Genomic DNA, 13,319 nt, shown 5'->3' on the forward strand with positions numbered 1-13,319 from the left:
AGATATTGGATACTAGTGCATATAGACTTGCCTAGTTGTGGCAATAGTTTTAATACAGGAGCAAAACTTACATGCTTCCTTTTTCTTGATCAGATGCTTTTTAAAAAAAACAACAAAACCACAGAGCTCTAATTTTGCCCTTTCCCTAAAATAAATTAAAAAAACAAACACTGAAACAACATCAGAGTCCAAATGCATCTGCCTACTGAAGGAAAGCAGCCTTCTTTACAATCATGGTTACTGTACTATGGAGTAAGGGAATGTGTCATTGCTATACTGCATGTTCAGCTCCTAATTTATCCTTTGGAAGGGTGTAAGTATATCTGTAATTTTCCTCTACTCCCAACATCCTTTAAAAGTACCTCTGTATGTGGGGATCCCCAGCGCAGCTCTGTTGTTCTCTGTCTACAGGGGAATGAATATTGAACCTACACGGTGTTTTTCTGCATATCTCTGTGGAAACTGCACAAATGTCAGTTGAATTTTCATTGTTAAGGATATGGAAAAAGCAAACAAACAAAAGTGTACTGAGATGCTATAGAACACTTTAGGGAGTATAAACTTTTAAAACTTGAGTTTACTGCAACTCCACTGATAATTCCTAACATTGATGTTGAACTGTGTTTTGAGGGCAGTAGCAGAGCTTAGTCATCACATGAGACTACAACTATGAGGTCCTTCTGTTGACTCGTAATACTGAACTTTTTCTCACCTCTGAAGAGGCTGCCTTCTTTCTGAACGTACCTGAACTAGTCTGAGTTTTAACGAACTCTAAAGGATCAGTGCAAATATTTGGTTATCCCCCGATTTCCTGCAATTGCTATGACTCACTGAAAGAGATGAGGCTAGAAACCTGCTTGTTCCTTCTAAGCTGTTTATAAGGAATCGGCAGGCACTGATGATGAACGTCATGTGTACTTAAAACTGAAGCTATACCATAATACCTACTGTACCTGTTGTGCATTAGTCTCTAATAATTCACATTAGGAAATGGTGAACTGTTCTGGTTCAAAGTTTCTGAGAATTGAGAAAATTATATAGTTCTTTGTAACATCAAGGTTAGTTGTGCCTAGCTAATTTCTAGAGACCCTGAGGCCCATGTTGCCATGAGGTAAAAATCTGACCTCTTCTCTGCTTTTTCCTGGTAATGCCTCAAATGAATTGTGTAGCTGTCTTCAGAGCATTTGAATGAGCTGAGAAACATGGGGACTGTTTGTATCATGGATGGATTCCCCAGGTAAAGACCTATCTATCCTGTACGTGCTGTGCAATAGAGAGAAATAGGGTTCTTGTTATACTCATCTTTGAGTTAGCAGTCAGCACTTCTGTTAAATATTCAACGTAAAATTAGGAGATATATTTTCTGCTTATGAGAAATAGGCCACCACTGACTGGCTAATTTTGTCTAATCTTTGACTACAATTTTGCAGCTTTTTCTGTAGTAATATATTGGGTAAAATACATACCTGGGAAACAGCAAACCTGTCTGACTTTAAAGAACGAGATACGAAGCAAAAGAGACTATGGGCAATAGTGAGGCATGCAACATCTGTATATTCTCCCTGTCCAAAAGAAGTTATCTACTCTTTAGAAGACTATCACATTTTGAGAGTTAAATTGATATAATCTAACAGGTCTCTTTTGACCAGGCCCATGTTCCCAACAGGGGCAGTTAGTTGGGGTACCTGCAAAGGTGTGGAGCTGAGCATAGCCAGAAGCATGTTCAGCCAGCAGACCTGACATGGCAGCTGGTCAATGACACTGCTCTATCATGACATCCATGTGCTTTGCCCAGGTAGCTAGCAGGTGGCCTGGCTTCAGGGCAAGGAGCCTTTTGGGGGGCCTGGGCCCTGCTGGTGTAGGTCTGGCAGGTAGGAGATGTGCGGTGCAAAAGCAGAGCCTGGTGAAAAGGGGCAGCCATGAACCAGTTCCCGTCTCTTCACTTTGAAGACCCTTTTGCTTCATCTACTGTGGAGATGCTTCTACTGTGGCTGAAAGTGAGTGAGGAGAGAACAGTTTGAAGTCCGTAAAGCACTTGTGAGGGAGGTGTGATGTCCTTTGGCCATCCCTTATCCTGCTCTGTCCTTGTGTGAGAAGAAAGTAGTTGCGTGTCCTCAGGCCTCCCGCTCTGGAGCTTTTCTCCTTCTTCCTTGCCTCATTTATTTAATAGAATGTTTCCATAGGCTGAAGACTTCATTTTATTTCTTTTCCCCTTGGATGAGTTTGAATTTGTGCTGATTATGCAGGGATTCAGAGTGCCAGGAGGTGGGTTGCTGTTGTTGACACTATGCACTGGTTGTTTCAGTAGTTATTCAGATATTCTGAGTTCTTGGAACTAGTCTGACATCAGCTAATGTGATCCTTTCTTGCTATTGTCACTTGAGATTTTAACTAGTTTTATTTCCCACTGTATTTCCAAAGGATCACAAACTGCAAATCAGTAGGATGCTTCTGTGGCTTCTTTTGGCATTAGTATAGATGAGGCCCCGAAGAACAAAATGATGAATGGAATTAATTTTTGGCATTGAAATGCATAGTTATATATGAGTTTCTGCATGGATTTAAAATATTAGAGTTGACCTTAACTTTAGGATGCCTGAACAGACCCTGAGCATGTAAATCTATATGGATATAAAAACTTGGATAATTATGGGAAGCATTTTCTGTTTTTAAATAGATTTCACGACATGTAGTCAAACTTCACTAAACTTGAAGCCAATCCATTTTCAAAAGTGGAAAAAACAAATTGAATGTCTGTTTAACTGACTTGTAGAAATTGATTAGACTATTACTATGAATAAACTACATTATCATTTTTAACAACAGAAATAATTTCAATAACTAAAACTAGAAGGCGAAGAGTTCGGAGCTAAAGAGTATGTTAGGTTTGAAGAAGATCAGCGTTGCAACTTTATATTAGATTTTAATGCAAGGTTCTGTTTATTGTAACAGTTTGTTACCATAGAAGTATAAACTGAAAGGTAGCAATGATGAGTTAGTGTAGTACATTATATTAAATAAACTTGTCCTGTTAGCGCTTCATGCAAGGCTTTGTTTACATTACAGTAAGCTGTTTTCTGCTGCATTTACAATTCTGCTATACAAATAAATTAAGGGATCTCATGACAGTATGATTTACTCTCTCTCTGCAAACTGAAAGACATTAATATTTTTAAGCATATTTGCTTGGAAGTGGTTACGTTAAGGCTGCTGTTAGAGCATCATCAAATCTACCATCTAAAAAAGAAAGTAGATGAAAGTCAGCCTTATCTTCTTGTTCCTATGCTGGATAGGCAAATATTGAATATTGTGTTTAGAATTCAATGCTATTGCAAACAATATTGAATAAATTTTTAACAATATATTCCTGTCCTGCAGTAACAAATGAGTATCTGCAAAATGAAATAAATTGAAGGTAGTGAACACAATCATATACAAAACTTTGACTGTTTGAACTTGTGTTGTACAATGTTCTGTTATAAAAATCAGTGAGTTTATCCTTAGCAGCAAGGTGAATGATTTGGCTTGTAGTAGAGTTGTTATTGCTGATGATAGATGATCTGTGCGGAAGCAGAGTCTGAACTTCTAGTCCCAGAAAAACTTGCAGGTCTGAAATTAATGGTTGAGTACAGAAAAAAAAGTGATTTTTCTGTTTAGATAAAGGAGCAAAATTTGTCTGTACTCCAGGTACTGAAGTGGCATTAAACATTCACGTTTTTATTTTCAGCATATGTAGGACTGTGAAAGAAATTGTCGCTCTGTTATACTCAGTGATCTGTGCTGTTGTGCTGTTTGCTTCCACACTTAGCAGGTTTCTTTATTCTTTTTCTCCTCCTTGTTTACGTGTTTATTTTGGATATTCATAGTGCAATGGCATCAGTTTCAAGGCAGTTTGAGCTGTTCACTCTATCTTCAAAACATTTCCTCCAGTGTTGAGTTTTGTTTGTAAGACAAGTAGGTGCGTCTAATGCTCATGGAAATTAAATGTTGGTATTTGGAAAATATGGAAATATTGCTCTAGTTTTAAATAATGATAGGCTGAGGGGACAGGGCTGGAGGCAGATACTACTACAAAATTATAGAATATACTGAGTTGGAAGGCATCCCCAAGCCAGGAATCCAGCTCCTGGCTTAACACAGTACCACCCCAAATACAAATTCTATGTCTGAAAGCATTGTCTAAACACTCCTTGAACTCTGGCATTTGGGGTCATGCCCACTGCCTTGGGCAGCCTGTTCCATGCCCACCACCCTCTGGTGCAGAACTACCCCCAACTGACCCTCCCTGGACACAGCTCTGTGCTACTCCCTTGGACCCTGTCGCTGTCAGCAGATAGCAGAGATCATATTTTTCATGGCTTTTCTTGTTACCTTTGTAACAAGTGGTGGGTAGCACTGTGGAATAAAATCTCAGTTTTGTAAACTCCTTCTCAGCTGTACCCCCACTTAAATTATTAAATTATTATCCTATGTTTTCTTCTTTCATAATGAGCCTTCCATTATATTCCGGTAGTACAAAACCTTACAGAGAATACTGATAAGGAAATCTCCCAGGAAAACACAAAATACTGAAATAAAATGCAAAATTTTCTAACTTAGAGATCTCCCTTGTCTAGAAACTATTTAAAAAATTGTTTTGATTACTGTAGCAGTGTTAAAGCAGTATGGAGTTTTTTAAAAATAAATCTTCTTACATATCTGCCATAGCTATTCAGACAAAATAGCCAGTGATGACCAGTTTGCTATCCTAGTACGGGTGGAATCAAAATATAGTTGCATATGAAGGTTCATTTTTTATACTTACTGAAGTTTGTGTGGCTTAAAATTACACTATCTATTCTATAGTCATGTTGCGTTCCATTAATTACAAATTCATTTCCTCAGAGACTCTTATTACTGTTGCTTTTCAGCTTCTTCCCGTATACTAAATTATGAGGACCCTCAGGTGAGAGAGGCCTCTTACTGCTAAAAAGAAAAGAAAGGGAAGCAGAAATCAGTCCTACCCAGGGAGCTGTTGTCTTCCCAGGAAGCTGTTAAAAAAAAAATAAAAATAAAAATTCTGAGGCATGCAGGTGTGGAGAGCAATTTTTTTTTACATTGCCAAAGTTTTTTCTGTGTAAAAATCACTTAATTGAAAGATTTTACTGTTAAAAACAGACAATTTAATTAACGTGATCTTTAACTTTTTCAAAATTCAAAATTCCGTATAAGTATTTAGTTTAATTATTTCTTAGTCTTTTCTAGAAAAATGCCCTCTCCCCCCCCCCCCCGAAAAAAATAGTAGGAAATAACTTTCTTTTTGGTAGGCATTATTAATGGAGCTTTCCAATCCAATCCAGGCAGTGTGTACAAGAAAGTTAGAGCTACGTCACTTACTGACGTAATAGATGTGTTCTCAGCATCCAGACTACCTGTAAAAGTTTTATGGAGTCAGTCGATAATGTTAAGCTGAAATGAGATGGTGAGGAACTTGCCAGACTCTAATTTCAAAATATGAAGAAAAAACAGGTTGTTGTGGTTTTGTTTCTTTGTTGCTTTTGGTTTATTTTTTAGTTTTTCTGTTTGTTTGTTTGTTTCTTTTTCAAAGGGTGGTGTTGGGGAGGGTTTTTTTTTATCTTTAAGCTTTCTACTTGCTGGAAAGTTACCCAAATTCTCTTTTGTAGTTTAAAATATTACGAAGAGATGGTCACTATCTGCATTCTTCTAATTTTTCTATCCTTTTGTTAGTGTAATTCCTTTGCTGTATTAATACTGAAAGAAAAAGTAAGCTGTGGAAATGTATAAAACTATAGATCTGTAAAAAATATCATAGAATCATAGAATTGCTTGGGTTGGAAGGGATCCTAAGGATAATCTAGTTCCAAACCCCCTGCTGTTGGCAGGGACACCTCCCACTAGACAAGTTGCTCAAAGCCCCATCCAGGCTAGCCTTGAATGCTTCCAGGGTAGGGTCATCCAGAACCACTCTCGGCAACGTGTTCCAATGTCTCAGCACCCTCACAGTAAAGAAATTGTTCCAGACATCTTGTCTGAATCTACCTTTTCTCCTTGCTCTGCTGCTACCTGCCCTTATTAAAAGTCCCTCCCCAGTTTTCCTGTAGGCCTCCCTCAGATTCTAGAAGACCCCTGGAGCCTTCTGTTCTCGAGGCTGAAGAGCCCGAACTCTCTCAGCCTTTCTCCCACAGGGTGCAGCTCTCTGATCGTCTTCATGGCCCTTCTTTGGATGCACTCCAACAGTTTGATGTTCTTCTTGTGCTGGAGGGCCCCAGAAATGGACACAGTACTTCAGGTAGGGTCTCATGAAAGCAGAGTAGAGGGACCTCCTTTCTAGTGCTGGTCACACTTCTTCTGATGCAGCACAGGATACAATTGGCCTTCTGTCCTGCAAGTGAAAGCTGGGAAATGCCAGCTCACACTGAGTTTTTCACTAACTGACACACCCAAATTCCTCTCCTCAGGGCTGCTCTCAAGTCATTCTCCACTGAGCCTATATTTGTGCTTGGGATTAACCCAACCCAGCTGCTGGACCTTGCACTTAACCTCACAAAGACCAACAAGGCTGGCATGGTCCCCCCTCTCAAGCCCATGCAGATCCCTGTAGTATGTCAACTACACCAGTCAGCCTGGTGTAATCTAGAATATTTCTGAAGGTGCACTCAATCCCACTGTCCGTGTTGCCTACAAAGTGGTGAAATAGTACTGGTCCCAGCACTGATCCCTGGGGAATGCCACTCATCACCTGTCTCCACTTGGACACTGAATCACTGACCTCAACTCTGAGTACAACCACTCAGCCAATTCATTTTCTAGTAAGTGTCCATCCATCATATCCATTTTTCTCCAATTTAAGACCAAGTTGTTGTGCAGGACAGTGTCTATATCCATATTCAGAACTGATTTCAATTTTAGTACCAGCTTTTTCCTTAGTTTCCTTAGTTAAACGTTGCATGCAGTGACAGGAGACTGTGGAGATCTGCTGATTGGTCTCTGTCCTTTAACATTGTACTTACAGTTGGGAAAATATGCCTGCATTTGAGCTTGTTCATGGAAGTACTGAATATTCCTTTCCTGTACAAAGAGAAATGGGAGATATATGGACCTGGCGATGAGTGCAGAGAGCAGATTAAAATTACAATTCTTTGATGAATACTGTAGAAATTTTCACGAGGTCAATTGTAAAGCAGCTCTCGGGGTTGCATCCTCAGCAGATGCAGCCTCTGTGCATGTTTGCTGTGGTGGGGAGAAGGCTGTTTAACACTGGTGTCAGGGTAAGACAAGTTTTGGACTGTGTTTGGAGTATGCAGAGGTTCTGGAGGAAGAAGCTTCCTCTTTGGCTTAAGCAGCCTTTGAAATGCTGTCATCAATCCCTGCCTGTACTGGTGATAAACTCTTGTTTCTCTTAATCCTGGCTTTGTTTGAATTATGCAGTGTATAAAAATACAGCTTGTTGAAGAAAAAACAGTGAACGTTAAAAGTGAACCTGTGTCCAAGGAACTTCAGAGGACTTGTTACTCAAAGGATAGTTTTTACCTGCCAGTGTATGTCTGGCGTTATATGAAAGATTTTCAACTTTTCTTGTCTAGAGGCTCTCTGTATATTACCACAGTTAAGCTAGACGTTTACCTATGTTTTCTTTGTTGTTCTTAAGTCACCTCCTCAACTGATCATGCAAAACTGGTTTCAGGAAGGTGCTGTGCATGTGTGCCATCATTCATGAAGTGCCAGGTGGAGCTGCAGCAGCTGCATTGCCTTTGCAGTTGTTGGTGGCATGCTCAGAGTTTAGTGGCAAATGCCTGCAAATTTTAACAGGATTAGGGTACCAGAATCTCCTAGGCCACTTCAAAAATATCTAAGTTGAATTATTATTTTTTTTTTGTTAAGGACTCTACACTAAATACACATTTCAGTTGGAGGAACATATGTTTTCACTGTGTTAATTCTTGAAACTGAAAGGATCAGACTTTGGGAGTATTCTTACTACATAAACAAGTATTCATATAATTCTGAAAGATGTTCCCTGTATCTTATGTACCAACTTTCCAAATTTATTTCTTTTGATGTGTCTGGTCAATTCATAATGCCTTTATTGTTTTTATTGTGTCAGGTGCCCCGGTGTATTATTCTTATACCTCATACTTCATGTACTATCAGTCTGATGCACTTATCATACATTTCTAATCTAGCACAACAAAGTATAAGAAAGCTCTTCTTTTACATCACCATGATTTGTTTAAACTGCTAGCAGATGATAAGCTTACATATACGAGTGTGATTCTAACCATGCAACAAGATCAGGACCAATCAGCCATAATCTAAGGGTTTCAGGCAGGAATGGAAAACACTGCAGAGGAAAGTGTGTTTCAGAGGCATGAAGGAGGCAGGACAGTGTCCAAGAGGACAAGTCACTTCTGTTTGTTCATTCTCTGTATTAAGTTTGATGCAAATTAGTTATTCATTACGCTGAATTACCAAAGCCATACAGTACTTATTTATAAAAAAAAAAAAAAGCAAAGCTATCCAATTAAAAGGAAGTCAGATTTCAAAATTAGTGCTGAAGGAATGATGTCAAATGACACTCATCAGAAGTAGAATACTTACAGTTTTTCAAAATAAGTATTACATAGGTAATATATGGTTATAAATGTATATGGTGAGACAATGAAGTGGCTGTGTAGTGATTCTGATTATATACTCAACCACTTGCCTAGTGATATGAGAGGTCATGCTGGATGTATTAGACACAGAATCTACTTCCTTTTCTGCTAAAGACACTTGAACACACGGCTCTCCTGTCTGGAGAAAGTACTCTGTTAACCAGACTAGAAATAACTCGGAAATAAGTTGTGTTGTGCTGCTCTGTATAGAAAATTAAACATTCAGTGGAGCAGGGACTGGAACCAGATGTCTCATTTCCCAAGGGACTAATCTAGCCACCAGGCTAGAGAGTTATATTTTCTCATTACTCCTCCCTTTCTCCATTTATGTACAGTTTATCCACTGGAGACAGTTCCAATTGGCCTGTAGCATTAGAAATTATCACACTGGCATATAATTTTCCCCAGGGCATAATTGGGCCATGCCTAATTCAAATGGAAAGAGAGAATGATTAGCCAAAAGTTAGATATTTCAGTAGGTCAGGCATCAAGACCTGCATGATTCATCGCACAGATAGTGTTATTTTTATTTGCTTTAGCATAGGAATTTTTGCAGCCTCAGGGTTGCCTCAAGGAGCCAAGAGAACTTCAGTTGCAGTCTGAATTTAAAAGAATATAAGAAAATCATCCCTTGGGCTGCAGGTAGGGAGATAATTCTTCCTTTCTACTTGGCACAGATGAGGTATATCTGCAGTGCTGTGACCAGCCTTGGGTTTCCCAGTTGATGAGATATGTGGTCGTACTGAAACGAGTTCAGCATGGAACCACTAAGATGAGAAAATCACTAGACCCTCTCTCCTATGAGGAGAGGTCGAGAGAGCTGAGATTATTCAACCTGAAGAAGAAGGGGCTCAGAAAGGAATGCATTCATGTGAATAAATATCTGCTGGTAGGCAACGAAGAGAGAGCCAAGCTCTCTTTAGTTCTTCTCATTGACAAACCAATGTGTCCATGCAAGGAGCAATGGGCACAATCTGAAATGCATGAGATTCCAGCTCAACACAAGAAAAATCCTTCTGTTTCACCACACTGACAGAAACCCTGGGAGGCTGTAAAATCTTCCTCCTTGGAATTATTCAAATCTCAACTGGACATGGACCTGGATACCTGCCTTATGTGCCTGTGCAGACTTGTGGTTGGACTAGGAAGTCTTCAGAAGCACCCCTCCCAGCATCAGTCTTTCTGCCAAAGATGTTTAGTTCTGTTATTTTTCTTTTTGACAGATCTGCATTAACACTATAAATACTTCTCAGCCCTGTTTCTCTTGCTCTCAGATTAAGATGTGAAATTAAAAGCTTGTGAACAGTATAAACAATATTGAAATCTTCTCTTAAATTCATAAGAGAGAAGCCAATTAGACTTATGAGACCAGCATGATTACATAAAGATAGTATTGGTGGAAGAGTGTCTGTCCACTTTTAACTGGAGCTGAGTTTTGTCCATATTAGTCATTGAATTTTCCTGAATAGTTGTAGTATATATGATATTTTTGACATATTAGCAGTTTGATTCTGCCCAGTGGAAGAGGCTTGACCCCTCCAATACTGCAGGTTTTGGGTCTATGTTCAAATCTAGGTAAACTAGGGCAGGTTTGGGCATTGTTCCTCGAAGCATCTCCCCAGTGCCTTACACCACTCATCCCTGTGCACAGTTCCCTCGGCTGTACCACAGAATGGCTTGTAGCACTGTGCAGTGAACTGTACTAAGGTACAGCTGGAGGCTAAGAATAGTTTTCACAGAGCTGTTTTCAGCCGTCATTGGTTCCCTGCCCCAGTTTACTGCTCGGCCCCAGACACCAGAATCTGAGTAGCTGGAAGGCAGGGCTGCTGCACAGGGAAAATGCTCTGCAGCCCACTTGGGGAAGCAAATACTGGGTTTGTGTGTCACAGGCAGTCAGGTAGAGAAATACTGTTGTATTTCTGAATAGAGATGGAAAGGTATGTGTAAATATTAACTCCATGGAATCAATAACCATATTTCTAAAACGTGTTGTTTTAGTCATTTGTACAAAATTTGAACTGTCACGCTGTAAAGTCTTGGATTTTATGGTATTCAAAAAGCATGCCTGTGCTTTCTGAGAAATTGAGTAACTGAGCAATTATTTTTGCCTTTCAAAATATATTTTCGGTTTCTTTACTAAGGATTTCTATTCTTCATGAAATGCAGAAGAACAGAGCAAGGTGTGAGCAAGACCCAAACATCTTTCAACTTCCAACTTCCTTGTTTTAATAGACAGACAGAGTTTATCAAACGGAATCATTTGCAGTTATTAGGAAAGAAAGCAGAGATAAGCTTGGTAGATATTAGAACGTGCATATTGCAAAGTCAGTCATGAAGACATCCATAGGGATTTGTTAAGCTGTGCAATCATGTCATAATGAATTATAGAATGGCTTGGTTTGGAAGAAACTTCAAAGATTATCTAGTTCCAGCCTCCCTGCTTTGGGCAGACTCACCAGCCATTAGATTGAGTACTAGATCAGGTTGCCCATGCCCCCATCCAGCTGGGCCTTGAATACCTTAAGGGACAGTGCATCCACAAAGTCTTTGGGTAGCCTGTTCCAGCACCTTAACACGCCCTCTTTAAAAACAAAAACAAAAAACACCCCCATACCTCTCTTCCCTCTTCCCCCCCTCCCCCCCCAAAAAAAAAAGACAACAAAAACACCCACACAAAACAAAACCAGAACAAAAAAAAAAACTTCTCCCTAGTATCTAATATAAATCTTTCCTCCTTTGATTTAAAATTATTTTCCCTTGTCCTATCACTGTTTACCTTTGTAAAAAGTTGACTTCCATCCTGTTTTAGAATCTCCCCATAATCGCTGTATAAGAAAGAGCATAAGGGGATCAGTTTGTATTTGATTTCAGTGCTTTCAAGCTAATTGGCTCAATTTGTTAGCCAACTGACCGGTAAATGAGAGAACACATAGAATGTTCACAGAGGGGCAAGTTGTCACTTTGAAATTTGACATTTTTCTTTCCACAGATGAATATTAAATATCAAATACTCCTACTAAATTCCAAAGGATTGAGAATCAGAGTTAAATTAACCAAAGGGTACTGGAAGCAAATCTATAGAAAGTGGTCAGTGGAGAAAAAATACCAAAACACTGAACAAAATGACATCTATGGTATATGAAGTGGTATTGTGCTTAGTTTTTCTTTTAATTTCCTTTCAATTAATCAGTTCTTTCCTTGTTCTCCTCCTTTGTTTAGTTTGACTGAAGGAAAGCAATTATGTCATTTCAGTGGTTATCAACAAGTAGGCTGGGACAACATCTTTGCTGCTTATTTACTTAATGATGAAATGGAACTCATTTAGTGCTTTCCTTTCAGTCTTTTGTCATGTGTTTTTTTAAAATTCATTAATGATCAACTTTATGAAAAGTTCCTTTTATAAAAGACTGAGGGAGAAATATATGTATTACATATTTCGTTAAATAAAGTTCAGAAATGAGTGGAAGGTATGCAAGACAAGGAACCTAAGTGCCCAAATGAATAAAGTACCTATTTTCACCTATTTATTTCAAACTACTACTTATGCTACCCAAAACCTCGGTACTGAGAGACTCGTAAGCCTTTTAGTATCAGAGTAAGCAATTTTAATTACAAAGACTTTTCTCTTTCAATCTTTTTTTAATAAAACAAAAAAATAACAATGAGGACATTCAATTAAATTAGTTAATTTATATTATCTTGTCATATTTTCACTTTGACGTAATACAGAATGATAGCCAGTAGCTGAATGAGCAGTATAAGTGAAGAAAAGAGCATTTCTATACCTACACAATATATTGCTTGTGAATTATAACAGACTGAACAAAATCAGTAAAACAGTAAAATTTGAATCACTGAACTTTCTCTTTGTAGATTAAGGGAATTGAAAGTGATAGTCCTGTTTGACATCAATTTGATGAGTCAATGTTTTTGTTTCCAGCTAATTTCATTTCAGTTGTTGAAAATAATATACGATAATTTCATGTTTTTCTTGAGGCTTTTTCCCCATTTGCTGGTTTTTTGGTTTTTTTTTTTTTTTTTTTTTCTTCTGCTATTGTGGTCTTTAAATATTACCACTGAAAGAATTTTTGACCATCTGACCACCTGTATTTCAATGGCAAGTTTCAATTTTACTCTGAAGTTCAGGTGTAAAAATGAAAACTTGTTTCAGATCTACCTAATTCAAGATAATTTTGGGAACATATTCAAAGAAGAAACTATCTTGCAGTTCAACAAAATGTATGGTTGTTTCTTGAGATTCATTTCAAATCCCTTGAATTGTGTTTTCCATAAGAGAACTTAGCTTAATATTTTAGTTAACTTTCAGTAACACTTAATGTTTAACATATTTTTCAAACTTGTTTAATAAATTAAAATGAAAAATATTGGGAGTGTCAAAGAATATTTATTACTTTAATAAAAAAATGAATTAAGTAATTTAAAATTTTCTAATTTTGTGGGGTCTTAAAAAATCTTTCAATATGGAGAAATGCTAGTACATTAGAAACCACAATAATAATGATTTATTCTGCAACTTTAAATAGCTTTACAGTGGCTTTCCAGCTAACTTCATTCCTAGCAATTTTTTTTTTTCTGGTAAGCTTCTTTTTAACACTTTTTTTTTTGTGTGTGTGTTTTTAATTTTACCTTAGCCAACTAGTAATA

At 38.0% G+C, this 13,319-nt stretch overlaps 1 protein-coding gene across 1 annotated transcript in view; it reads left to right on the top strand.

Moving 5' to 3' along the window:
* The window catches only part of CHRM3 (cholinergic receptor muscarinic 3), a 256,051-nt gene that overhangs the window by 30,791 nt on the left and 211,941 nt on the right, over window positions 1-13,319 (top strand). The window lies entirely within an intron of this gene.

This window comes from Tympanuchus pallidicinctus, unplaced genomic scaffold (genome assembly GCF_026119805.1).
Source record: "Tympanuchus pallidicinctus isolate F22 unplaced genomic scaffold, pur_lepc_1.0 scaffold1, whole genome shotgun sequence".
Classification (NCBI taxonomy): Eukaryota; Metazoa; Chordata; class Aves; order Galliformes; family Phasianidae; genus Tympanuchus; species Tympanuchus pallidicinctus.